Below are 13,534 nucleotides of genomic sequence, written 5' to 3' on the forward strand. Positions count from 1 at the left end.
TATGGCTTCACTGCCTCTAGGGATGACCCGTCTCTATTTTTCCTTGCCAATGGTGATATCAAAATCTATCTGCTCGTGTATGTCGACGATATTGTTATCACCTCTTCACATGACATTGCCACTGATTCCTTAATTGCTGCCCTGAGTCAAGCGTTTCCTATCAAAGACCTTGGCCGGTTGTCTTATTTTCTGAGCTTGGAGATTGCTTATCTTGAGGATGGTGTACTTCTTACTCTGTGTAAATACATCAAGGACCTAATACATCGCAGTCATATGTCCATTGCCAAACCCATCTCCTCACCTAAGGCAACCTCCTTAAAATTGTCCTCCTCTGATTCACCTCCCTTTGACAATCCAACTCTTTTTAGAAGCATTTTTGGAGCACTTCAATACTTATCCCACACTCGGCTAGACATCATTTTTTCCACGAACAAGGTCTGTCAATTCATGCACAATCCCAAGGCTTCTCACTGGAGTGCTACAAAGAGAATTCTGAGATATCTTCAGGGCACTATTAATCATGGCATCTTTTTCTAATATAAATCCTCCTTAACCATTCAAACTTACTCTGATGCTGATTGGGTAGGATGCCCTGATGATAGAAAATCAACTAGACGTTATTGTATTTTTCTTGGCGAGCACCTGATTTCTTGGAGCTCCAAAAAGCAGAAAACCGTTGCTCAATCAAGCACGGAAGCTGAATACAACTCCATTGTCGTTGCTGCTGCCAAGACTATCTGGTTATAAACAGTTCTACGTGAACTTCAGATTGCTCTCTCTCACCCTCCGACCTTATGATGTGATTACATTGGAGCCACCTACCTTGCCGCCAACCCAATCTTCCACTCTCGGACAAAACACAACCGCATAGTAGCTCAATCACTAACAATCTCGTTTCTCAGCTCAAAGGATCAAATTGCGCATATCTTCACCAAGCCCTTGGTCTCCGACACATTCTTTTGATTTCGATCGAGTCTCAATGATCGTGATACACCATTGGACTCGAGGGGGCGTATCAGCACAGCTCAACATAATACCTATAAATCCCTGTAACAAACTGATATTCCCCTCTGTAATCGTAGGGGAACCTTTCTCCTTTTTTATTCTCAACTGTGTAACAGTTTCTGATTCCCTCTACTTGTATAAATACATTGAGATACATCAATACAATACAGTGAAAAAGAACGCTTATCAGCAAAATGCCTACTTTGACAGGCCACACTGTTTCTTTTGCCGAAATCCTATTTTACAAGGAAACTAACAACTGCTTTTGTTAAATATATTTTGCAATATTTGGTGTTGCAATATGTTGTTGCCATTCTGCTGTACTTGTAGGTGGATGGATCAATCTGTCGAGTAGCTGATCGTGTGCTTAATTTTTAGGAATGCATTTTGCCTCACGTGATTTCGTAAATCTGGGATATGGAAAATTTGTGGGGTTACCAGCGGATAGAGCGCCTAAGACTTAATCATGAGGGGGCGTGTCCTAGCAGGATGCCAACCATCCTTTGTATCTTAAAAACAGCCATAGTGTTTTCTTTTAGTAGCATATCTGTCCATAATTTTGAGTTGATATTCACTTTTTATGTTCCTGTTTACAGGTTGTCCTGAATAATGCCAGTGTAGAGACAGATAATCCGGATCTGCATGATCGTGCATACATATATTGGCGGCTTCTCTCAACTGACCCTGAGGTCTGTATTTGATTATTTTTGGTTCACTAAAGAATTTTGGGGGTATGCCTACTTAAACAACTTTCTAGTGTAACTTGTGGGGTTCACCCCTTGCAAATCTAAGAACATAATAAAAAAATGAAACAACAGATAAAATTAATAGATAATTCAACTTGAATTTTTTTTAAGAAGAAGAAAATTCAATCTGACTCAATTACCTATTACTCCTACAGTTTGGGACTACCTAGGCAAGTTTTTATCCGACCTAGTTCGTTTAGCTATATTGTTGGACTGGCCAGTTCAATACATCCAGTATTAAACCTGGAAGAAAGATGTTCATTCATGTTAATCCTATGATAGTGCTGCAATTTGGTCGGGCTACCAAAACATAGCGGGGCTTGGGGAGGGTTTATCCGGTTGGTTTTGGATAGGGAAATTCAACCCCGGGTAGGATTGGGTGTTGGACAGCCCTAACCTCACATACGTATGTACATGTATTTCCATTGGGTTGAGGCTCGGTTGACCCCTACTCTGTCCTAGTCCACTCTAATCTATAGGATATTCAACCGAATGCTAGTATCTAGAGTAGACACATTGGGACTGCATACTATATATTTGACATGAGAGACGTGCTTCTTTTCCTCAGGCAGCCAAAGACGTTGTGTTAGCTGAGAAGCCTGTGATCAATGATGATTCAAACCAACTTGATTCATCTCTTCTGGATGAGCTTCTGGCCAGTATTGCTACTTTGTCCTCGGTGTACCATAAACCCCCGGATGCATTTGTGACACGTTTGAAGACTACAGCGCAGAGAACTGAAGAAGAGGATTATCCTGATGGGAGTGAGACAGGGTACTCTGAATAACCTTCTAATGCAGTTGATAGTGCTGCCTCACCACCTACCACTTCTAGTAGCACTCCATATGCGAGTTTTCTCCCGTTTTATAATTAAAAAGAAATAAAATATAAAATAACACTCTGATTGGGAAAATTTTTTCTAAAATAATACTCACGTAATCTTGTAACTTCATGCTGCGAGATTTAAAAACGCAGCCAATGAGAAGCTGACGCGTGGCACGGTGCAGAGAAAATCTTGCAGCTTCATGCTGCGAGATTTAAAGACTTAGACGAATAGGGTGGTGACACGTGGCAGTGAGCAAATCTCGCAGGTTAGTCCTGCGAGATTTACGGCTCTACTAACTACCCTTTTTTGCAAATTTAAATTTAAATAATAAACATTCCCTTTTAATAAATTTAATCATAACTTTCCCTTATAAATATAATTTAAAGTTAAATTTAAATTTAAACTTAAATTTTAAATTTTAAATTGTAAATATATAATTTTAAAAAAAATTTACATAAAAGAAATTATTGATTATAAATAAGTATTTTGTCATAAAAATTTGGATAAAATCCCAAAAAAAATTTTAAAATATGATTCTAACCCCTGAATTTACAAAAAATACTAAAAAATTTCTTATAATTTAATTTTATTGACGAAATGAATATTTTGTTAGTTAACTATTAAATGCATGTGGAATAACAAAATTTGTCCTTAATAAAATGATATTTTAAAATGACATTAATTTAGTAAATAAAAAAAAATATATGATTATAATTGACTGCTTTGATGCTTTGGGATCGAACAAAAATAAGTGGATTAGAAACCGAACAAAAATTTCAAATTGACTGCTTTGATGCTTTGGGCCAATTAATTCTTTAAGTATGACAAAATAATTTGTATTATTTCAAAATTTTCTAAAACTATAATTAGAAAAAATAAATTTCTCAATAAGTTATAAAAATGCCTAGTAATTATAATACTGTAAAATGTTTATTGGATGTAATATTTAAAATTAACAATTAAACATTTTGCAAGACAAATTTAAATTTATTATTTAAATTTAAATTTAAATTTGTAAAAAGGGAAAGTTATAATTAAATCTAAATTATAACTTTAAAAAATTTAAATTTAATTAAATTTTAAATTTATAAGGGAAAGTTATATTTTAACAATTAAACAATTGTTATATTTTAAATTTAAGTTTATAAAATTTATAAACTTAAATTTTATATTTTAAATTATAATTAAATTTAATTATAATTAAATTTAAATAAAACACATTGTTAATTTTAAATATTACATCCAATAAATATTTTGCAGCATTATAATTACTAGGCATTTTTATAACTTATTGAGAAATTTACTTTTTCCAATTATATTTTTAAAAAATTAACAATGTGTTTAATTGTTAAATTTATAAGGGACATTTTATAAGGGAAGTTGTTAAAATTATATATTTTAAATTTAAAATTTAAAATTTAAGTTTAAATTTAAATTTAACTCTAAATTATATTTATAAGGGAAAGTTATGATTAAATTTATTAAAAGGGAATGTGTTTAATTGTTTAATTGTTTAAATTTAAATTTAACTCTAAAATATATGCATGTGGACTATTGCATAAAAATAATTTTAATAGAAATTCAATTTACAACCCCCGAGTCATCAAGGATGGGACTGTTAAAAAATATTTGAAAATCTATTTTAAATATAATTAAAGCATGATATAATAATTTTTTGCATGTAGTGGTAAATCAAGTTAGAAATTTTTGAATGATGGAGGGAAAGAGAATATTATTATGAGACCCAACAAAACAAAGTACTAATCTATTAGAATTTAACAAAAAAATGATTAAAATTATACGAAAATTATCTAAGGATACTATCATATGGGTAGGTAGATTATTCTTATTTAATTTATTATTTTGAGATAAGGTATAAAAATTTTTATATTAAAAAGTTATTTATTAAAACTCAATTACAATTAAATACAATAAATAGTCTTAAACACCTATGATACTAGTTTCCACGCACATTTAAATATCTAATTTGTTTTCATAGTCTTGGAAAATTATACGAAAATTATCTTAAAAAAAAATTCAAGCTATTTTTTCTTAATACACAAGTAATCTTACTTTGACTGCCCACGACACTAAATACACTACAAAAAGTAAAATCCATTAACCAAATACCATACAAATTTTAGCAATACGAATTTTGCAGTAAAAGACAATTCAATTTAAGGAATTAACTTAACTAGACATGCAAATTTTAGCAAGACGAATTATGTGTCATTTTTTAGATTTGGCAGTATTGAATTCTTTAGAGATACGAATTATTAAATGATATATACAGAAGAATAAAAAAAATAATCAATTATATACAAATGAAATCAAAACAATCAATGATATACATACAAATAAAATGCAATTAAAATAATGCTAAACTACTCGGTGCCGCAGCGAGGTCGTCTCCGGGGTCGTGGTGGCTGCCGTCTGCGTCTACCCTCTCTCTGCTGGTCAGCATCATCAGGTGTCCTGTCACGTCGTGCTGGATGTGGATCCTCTCCCCCAAGAGGTGCTGCATAATCATCATCAGCCATGCGAAGCGCACGCGGTGAGAAATGATACGATGTCTCGGGATGAGAACGAGGCGGCATAGGGGGTGCATTGACCTCCACCCCATAGAAAAAATCGTCCAATAAAAATGACATCGATGGGGTAGCAGCAGAGTCGGATGGGGCATTAGTCGGTCTGCTCGACGGTCCGGCAATATCAGTTGCAGTGGAAGGCGCATAAGGCGCTGACGGGCCGAGCAAGTACTCATCCTGTACGACTGGTGGGGAGGACATGGGAGTCCCTGGACGACTAGAGGAGGCATGTCGTCCTCCTCGTATTGGAGCTGGTCGACCTTCTCGTGCTGGTACATCAGGTCGACCTCCTCGTTCTGGGATTCGTCGACTGTCCTCATGGACGAGGTCCAGTGCAGCACTCATCAATCGGTGGATCGCAGGATCCGACAAGATCTGGTCTGCCTCAATAACTATGTCAGCCTGTAGGATATGAACATATATTATTTACGCATTCAAATCGGAACGTATATATATCATAAAATGAGTTGTGGCATTAGTTTTCTTATGAGGCTCAAATATACAGCTGCGGTCCTGTCGACGAAGCGGCGTGTGATAGACATATACCAAGTGAAGTATGGGTCATCTAGACGCATCGGACTGTGCTCCGCCACTCCTTGTACGATGTAGTCTCGCCGATGCTCCCACGTAGTGACGAATATCGCGTGTGTACTCGACCAATCTGTGACCCCTCGACCGCGCCCATCCATGCCGTGGAGATCGTCCCCAACAATATCTACCCCCGAAGTCATAAATGGGGCGGGAATGACCTATCGAAACCCGAACTGTCGCATGACTTGATCGGGGAGATACCACTCAATAATATGAAAGCATATGAGTGGCACTCGAGCTACCCACAGGTCCCTCTTGTCTGCATAGGCAGGCGGCATGTCGGCTAAAATCTCTTCCGTGTAGGGCATCCATAAAAACTGCAGTTAGACAAAACAAAAAGATAAGTGGACTATACACAATTGGAAGAAAGAAAGAAAGAATATCATATGCTATACTTTAACTGATTTATACCTTATGCTCCCGGTGCATGTCCAACTCGAACCTGTACCAGGGTAATGTGTGAAACACAACCATCAATGCCCTCAAGTCGTCCCTCCATCTATATAAGATGAAACGTAAGTTCCCAAATGCAAAACTACTACGTATTACGAATTAGTATTCGTAATAGTTATTGAGTTAATGAGAAGGGATAGATAAAATTTGTACTAACCGGTATGCGAGTGGGAGAGGATCAACCGGACGACCGTCCTGACCCCTCTCAATATGCAGGAAACCTCGCCGCGTAAGCGCGAATGAAGGAAATCTCTGCCAAACCCAAACCTGGAGTAAGAGAAGGGGGCTCGCAATCTGTGTCTTCGAGTGGTGCGTGGCGCGACACATCTCCCTGTACAACCACGCCAAAATGGCGGACCCCCAACTGTACGAGTGACACACTCCGAAGTCCTCAAGGAGTGGAAGGAACATCAAATGCGCATAACTGTTCGAAACATCCGAGAAGATCACCCAACAAATCAAATGCAACAAGTGGGCTCGTGCGTGGCATGCTATCGTCTGAAAATCTGCATGTGCCGGGAGCTCACGAAACGCTTCCCCCTTGAGGAACCGCATACAGATGCGTGCACCAACCAACTCGCTGTCAGGTGAAACGACGGCTAACAAACGCTTGCACATAGTACGCAGGGCGAGCCGACCCTGACGGTCTGTAGGTCCCTCCACTGGTCTGGCAGTGCGACCAGTGACGGCTCGCCCATCAGTCGGAAACCCGAACAAAACAGCTACGTCCTATAATGTGACGGTGGCCTTGCCATGAGGTAGGTGGAATGTGTGCATCTCGGGTCTCCATTGCTCCACCAATGATGTGACAAGATGCCAATCAAGCTGGATATGAGCAATCCTATAAATGCCATAAAATCCTGCATCGCGTATCAGCTGGACAATGCGGGGTTCTGCCTCTAACCAACGCTTCGCAAACTGCGTGCCCCCTCGGCAGCACAGGGGGTCCGCATGCCCATCAGCCCATGCTCGACTGGCCCTGTGATGATCGCTCATCGTCAAGATGCTTAGATCGGACGGCCCTGGATCAATCCTGGAAATGCAATGTTGCATCAGAATAGGTATATACAAAAAAAAAAAAAAAAAACAGTGTGAAATAGTCTAAAATTGCATACGACATCAACGCGACGATCCAGCTGCATCGCCCGAGTGGGTTATTCTCGGACACCTTGTGCGATTATGCCCTTCTTGATGACATATACTGCACGTGCTCCTCTTCCTACCTTCCCTAGCATCCATCTCATTGTGTATACGGGAGCTCCTTGGACGACCTTTATGTCGAGCATATGCTGGATTTGCCTATATAGTCAGTAACGACGATGCTGGCCAGTACGACTCGTGCATAATCGGCTGAAAATCTGTCGCATATGTCGCATAATGTTCGGCGGTGCTCCAACAAGGCTCAACGTACTGCATGGCGTTAAGTCGTGTCTCCGCACATGCAGCGAGAAAGTGGGAGCATGGAAAGTGCATGACTTGCCACTTCCCACACAAGCAGACGTGCAAATCCTGAATGCGTAGGGTTTGCACGTTGTTTCCTTTATGAGGTCCCAACTATGCAGTCGTGATGCTAAAAGTACCTCTAGACCGGTTGAACATCGTCATGCGATGTTCGGTCGCCTTCAACTTCCTTCTTTCCATCGCAAGCAATATATGAGGAGTTAATGCATTTCCTCATGATATTGCATTACAAGCAGCCTCCCGTTGGCTGTTGTAATAATGTGCGACGCGATAAAATGTCAGTTGCACAAGGGTAGTGATTGGGAGGCTACGAGCGTCCTTAAGAACGACGTTGAAACATTCGACGAGGTTTGTCGTCATGTTCCCATACCTTCTGCCACCGTCGTGGCACTGAGTCCACATATGAGGAGCAATTTGATCAAAGAACGTCTTCGCGGGTTCCCCACCCTCATCGAAGATCTTCTCCATCCACATGTTAAACTTTCTGACCTGATGCTCCCTTCCCGCTTGCTCAGCCATTCGCTTAAGATTGACACTGTGCACTTTCGTGCTGAAGTTGCTTACAACGTGTCGAAGGCAGAATTGGTGGTGTGCACGCGGTGGCTGCCAATCAAGATTGTGAGACACTGCAGCGATGATCCTTGGATGCCTATCTAATATAAGGCAAATGTCGTCCCTATCGGTAATGGAACGAAGACAACACAGAAACCAATTCCATGTGTCCAAACTTTCCTCTTGCACAATAGCGAATACAAGGGGAAATATTTGCCTATTTGCATCCGGGCACGTTGCAATAAGGAGTTTTCCCTTGTACTTACCGTACAAGTGTGTCCCATCTATACATATCACAGGAGGACAGTGGGGAAAAACCTGAATAGATGCTGCGAACGCCCAAAAGACTGATACAAATGTTACGTTCTGATCGCTGCCTGGTATAGGGTTCCACCTCCACTTGACGACAGTACCAGGATTATAAGTGCACATTGCTTCCATCCACCTAGGCAAAGTCTGATAAGACTTCTCCCAATCGCCGAATACTTGGGCAATTGGCTTCTATTTTCCTAACCAAATCTTCTTATATGAGATGGAATAGCCGAAATGATAATTCTTTCAATGTAGTGATTGAGGTCGACGCATCACCCCTTATCATATTCACAATCTCCCTAACAATAAGGGACGACATGATTTGGCTATGGTCTTGCGAGAGGAGTTCATTTAAGCATGTGTGCGGATCACCATATTGAGTGATTTCGAAAAATCGATGTTTCTGACGATACATCGCACGCAGTCTCGAATTGCATTCAGAGTTCTTACACCTAACAACCCATAATAGTGGGGTCGATTATAAGACATGGAAGTCATGGTGCGTTCGAGCGTGGAATATTCGCACAGCAGCTATCAATTGATCTTTTGACCCGAATAGCATCCCTTTACTCAGTTCTGATGATTCATCCCAACGAGTTACCCGTATAGGAAGCTCATCACCATGGGACAAATCTGCAGCATCTACGTCAATTACACCATACATAGGTGGTTCGTCCATGGAATCTGCCGTATACGTCGCATCTTTCGATTCACGGGGGGGTGGGTCGACATCATCAGGGAACTCGTGCGTCCTTTCACTAATTTCCTCCTCGTACGTGTCATCTTGTAAATGAACATCGTTCGTGATGTTCATCCCCTCGTCTAGCACGTTGTTCACAATAGTGAACAACGATCCTGGTTGTTCTGCTGAAACTTCTTTGCAAACACCATGATAATTCGTATGAATAGTAGTTCCTTCGTACGTCTGCGGCTCGAATGACTATCGTGGACATTCGTTCATATCCACAACAGGCATCCCACCAACATCTGCATCTTCTTCGTCCGCTTCAACCACGTGCTTAATAGATGTTCCCAGCTGCCCATCTGCTGCGACACCCATCTAAGGAATGTTTTCGACATACAGTTGCACAGTCAAATATGTCGTCCCTACGCAGTGTGCATCCAACACCATGCGCAAACCGTAATCACTAGTTACAGGAACAATCTTATAGAAGATTGTATCATGATGCCCCTTAATCGGGTATCTTGCGGTTACCTGCAATGCATATTGATTTGGATCAATATGCAAGTACTTGTATATCTTCGTATACAATTTAGTTAATTTACACCTATGACCAATTCTAATAGGTTGAACTGGCGGAATAATATAACTAACACCAGTTTGTCCGGTTATAATGTTACCCCCCATGTACAACAATACCGGAACCGGAATACTGCTTGAACTTCCTACCATCTAGATTGACTCCCGGGAAATATAAAAGACCTGCGCAAAACAACAATTTTATGTATAAGTGATATACTAAGTGAATAGTAAACAAAAATTATTTTCACTACGTTCATGTGCATGCAATATTTTCTAAATATTTCACTTGTCACTTTGAAAATATTCTTACATGCAATTCTGACTTTTCTACGAAAAGTCGTATCGAAATTTTGGCAGCATGCCGAGTGTAATTTGAACATTTAGCCATTTTTACAATGACCTTTAAACGTTTGCAGATAATATAATAATATAGTTTAAGCATGCGAGAACCTATGATATCTACCAGCTTGCAATTCACTTCACTGCATCAGCCACGCAGGAGGCATTTAAATTCGCGCTTAAAAAAAAAAGACTTCTTAGATATAACATATAATATCTTTGAAACTTTTTTGTAAGCAAGCCTTCAATTAATGCGTGTCACAAATATTTATTTAATATTTTATAAAAATTAATTAACATTTTATATTTATATTATATAATTAAATTATATATATATATATATATATATGTATGTATATATACATATCTCAAATATAGATTGCAAAGCTCCAAAACATCATGTGCCATTGAGTGTATACTAAATAATTAACTTATAATTCCTTCAACTTATATGCATGCCACTATCATATTCACATTGCTGCCAAACATGAATAAAAATTTGTTTTTAATATATCATTTATCTCCAATAAACTCATATTGTCACTAATTTAGAAAGTTACTTTTGATACATTAGAAAGCAAATGAGATTCATTTTTCTATTTTTTCTTAAAAAAAATTTGGGACGAGTGAGGGATTATAGTTTTATTAGTGCTCGTCAACATCGAGTTTGTTAAAATTTTAAAAAGTAGGCACATATCTTACATTATTGTAATTATTTATAAAATTACAAATAAAACAATAGTTTTCTAAAGGTAAATAAATTTTCACTATTTTTATTGTTTTCGCATACATATCTTGTAAAATAAAACAATAGTTTACTTTTTTATAATTAAAAAAAAAAAAAAACTTGAATAGAAGAATGAAAACTATTTTCCAACAAATAGACAAGTCCTTACTTTTCAATTTCAAGATTCATGCTCTAAATAGGATGGACGTAGTTTTTACCACTCTCGATTCTTAAACTCACTACTTACTCTATTATATAAATTACATGAATAAGGGCATGTAATGTTTTTATTCATTTTTTAAATATTAAATATAAATGAAAATAATTTCTTGATGACAGTGACTTAGGGATGTTGATGGACTAATATATATATATATATATATATATATATATATATATATATTGTATTTTTTATGATGTCTAATATTGTAAGCTTATCGACAAATTTCAGTTTTATTTTGGACACATCGAAAATAAGAATTTAATTACTACTTTAACTTCAACAAGTACTTGCAATTAAAGTAGGGTAAGTTTCGATCGTTTTAAATATGTATTTGTATTTATCATGTTTATTTACTTACTAGCTAATTAAGATATTAAGGACAAACATTTTAAAAGTAATTAATTGTGATTATTGAATGAACCAAATAAAAACCAAATTGATAAATGAAAAAAATTAAAATTTTGTGACCAAAATTAAACCAAAGAAATGATTAACCAATTTTTCGATTTGGTTTGGTTTGATGTTGCGATTCGATTTTTTATTATGAAACATAAAATCTTAAGTAGTATCAATTAAGCAAATAACAAATAAATTTTATAAACTGAAATAGTCAAAACTACTCAAGTGACACAATTGAAATTAAACATTGAATTTCTAAAGATAGTAAGAATAAACCTGGAAATGGAAAAAAAATTTATTTTCAAGAACTAAACATGCCCTAAGTGTACAGCAATACCAAGTTGTACAGATCATTATGCACACAGAGTATATAGACATATTAACAGAGACACAAACATACATGGCATGGGTAACTGATTTATGAAGAAAACTCAGGTTTATAAATATAGATATATTCATGGATCTTATGATATTTCATTGCTTTCACTAAAATTGCACGTAAATTAATTTAGTAAATTAAAAAAACTAACCTTCCTCTCTAGATGCATCAACGAACGAACCCAAATAGTCGGAAAGAAAATATGAAACGAAACCAACTCAAAACAGAATATAAATCTTAGTAAGTAAAATAATATATTCACGTTTTTTCTAAATAAAAAAAACCTACCCCATCTTCGGCTCTTAAATAGCCTCGCCTTCACCTTCGCCTGAACGGTCACCTGCCACCTCGAACGGTAATCTGCCACCGGTCCTCTCTGCTCAGCTCGAACGGTCCTCTGCAACTCCTCCGCGATATTGTCTTCTAAGAGACTCGGGAAGGATTTGAGCAGACGAAGCAAATCTCGCAGGACTATCCTGCAAGATTTACCACGTGTCACCACGCGGATGGATTTCAGGCGCAAATCTCGCAGCTTGGTCCTGCGAGATTTACCACGTGTCACAACGCGGATGGATTTCAGGCGCAAATCTCACAGCTTGGTCCTGTGAGATTTCCGCCACATGTCACGTTTCAGTTCGATGCCCTCATTAAATCTCGTAGCTTGAAGCTGCGAGATTTGGTCCAGCGCTCGCCACGCGTCACCTACCCGCTGTTTCTCTCGTTGCCACGCATCGAAGGCAGAGCGGCCCATGAGTTTAAATCTCGCAGCATGAAGCTGCGAGATTACGTGAGTATTATTTTGGGAAGAATTTCCCAATCAGAGTATTATTTTATATTTTATTTCTTTTTAATTATAAAATGGGAAAAAACTCCTCCATATGCTGCAGCAAGGCAACCTGCCCCCGGAGCACCTGCTCCTGCTCCTGTTCCAGATTTGCTGGGTGATTTGATGGGGCAAGATAATGCTATTGTGCCTACTGACCAGTCTGCCACTCCTTCTGGGTAAGGGATATATTTTTTAACATTCAATTGGCTTAATAGGTATTTGTGTTGCATAATTGTTTGGCTAGCAAAATGATGCATTAGAACAACGTTCTGAATTTATTTAAATAGTTGAGACTTTTTTGTTACTTTTAATTTATGATATCACTGGTATCTGTGATTAACTTTCATCTTGTTGTGTTGCAAGCTTTAAATGTGGGATGTGCATAACTAGTGAACACCGCTATTTGAAGTCTAATACTCTTGAGAATTGTCACAATGATTGGTCTAAAACTCTAAATAATTTTATTTTTTTGAGTGGCAATCCTTTGCCTGTGCTAGTACCAGCCTCAACTGCAGCTATCGGAAACCCAGGTGTCAAGTGTGCAATTAAGACCCCTAGCCCCGACCTGGCTCCTCTTTTCTTCGAAGCCATGGAGGCCCTCCTTAAAGGTTGATTTGTTTCTTTAAGTTTCTGTGTTTTTTTTTTTGGGCGCTTTGAGGTCAAGATTGTTTGCAAAAAAATTTGTTTGCTACTGAGGTTTTGGTTGAGATCCCTTCCTCCTATGCCATCTTCTTTTTATCCTCTCATCTTTTTTTGAGTTCATTGATTTTAAGTAGTTGAAACTAATGTTTTCTGTTGTAAGAGCTATCTAGTTTGGTATATGCTTGATCTCATGTAATGCTC

At 37.7% G+C, this 13,534-nt stretch overlaps 1 pseudogene; it reads left to right on the forward strand.

Annotated features, from left to right (window-relative positions):
• LOC131158635 (beta-adaptin-like protein B) overlaps window positions 1-13,304 on the forward strand; it is a 56,218-nt pseudogene extending 42,914 nt beyond the window's left edge.
• The last annotated feature ends 230 nt before the right edge of the window (window positions 13,305-13,534 follow it).

Source organism: Malania oleifera, chromosome 6 (genome assembly GCF_029873635.1).
Source record: "Malania oleifera isolate guangnan ecotype guangnan chromosome 6, ASM2987363v1, whole genome shotgun sequence".
NCBI classification, from domain to species: Eukaryota; Viridiplantae; Streptophyta; class Magnoliopsida; order Santalales; family Ximeniaceae; genus Malania; species Malania oleifera.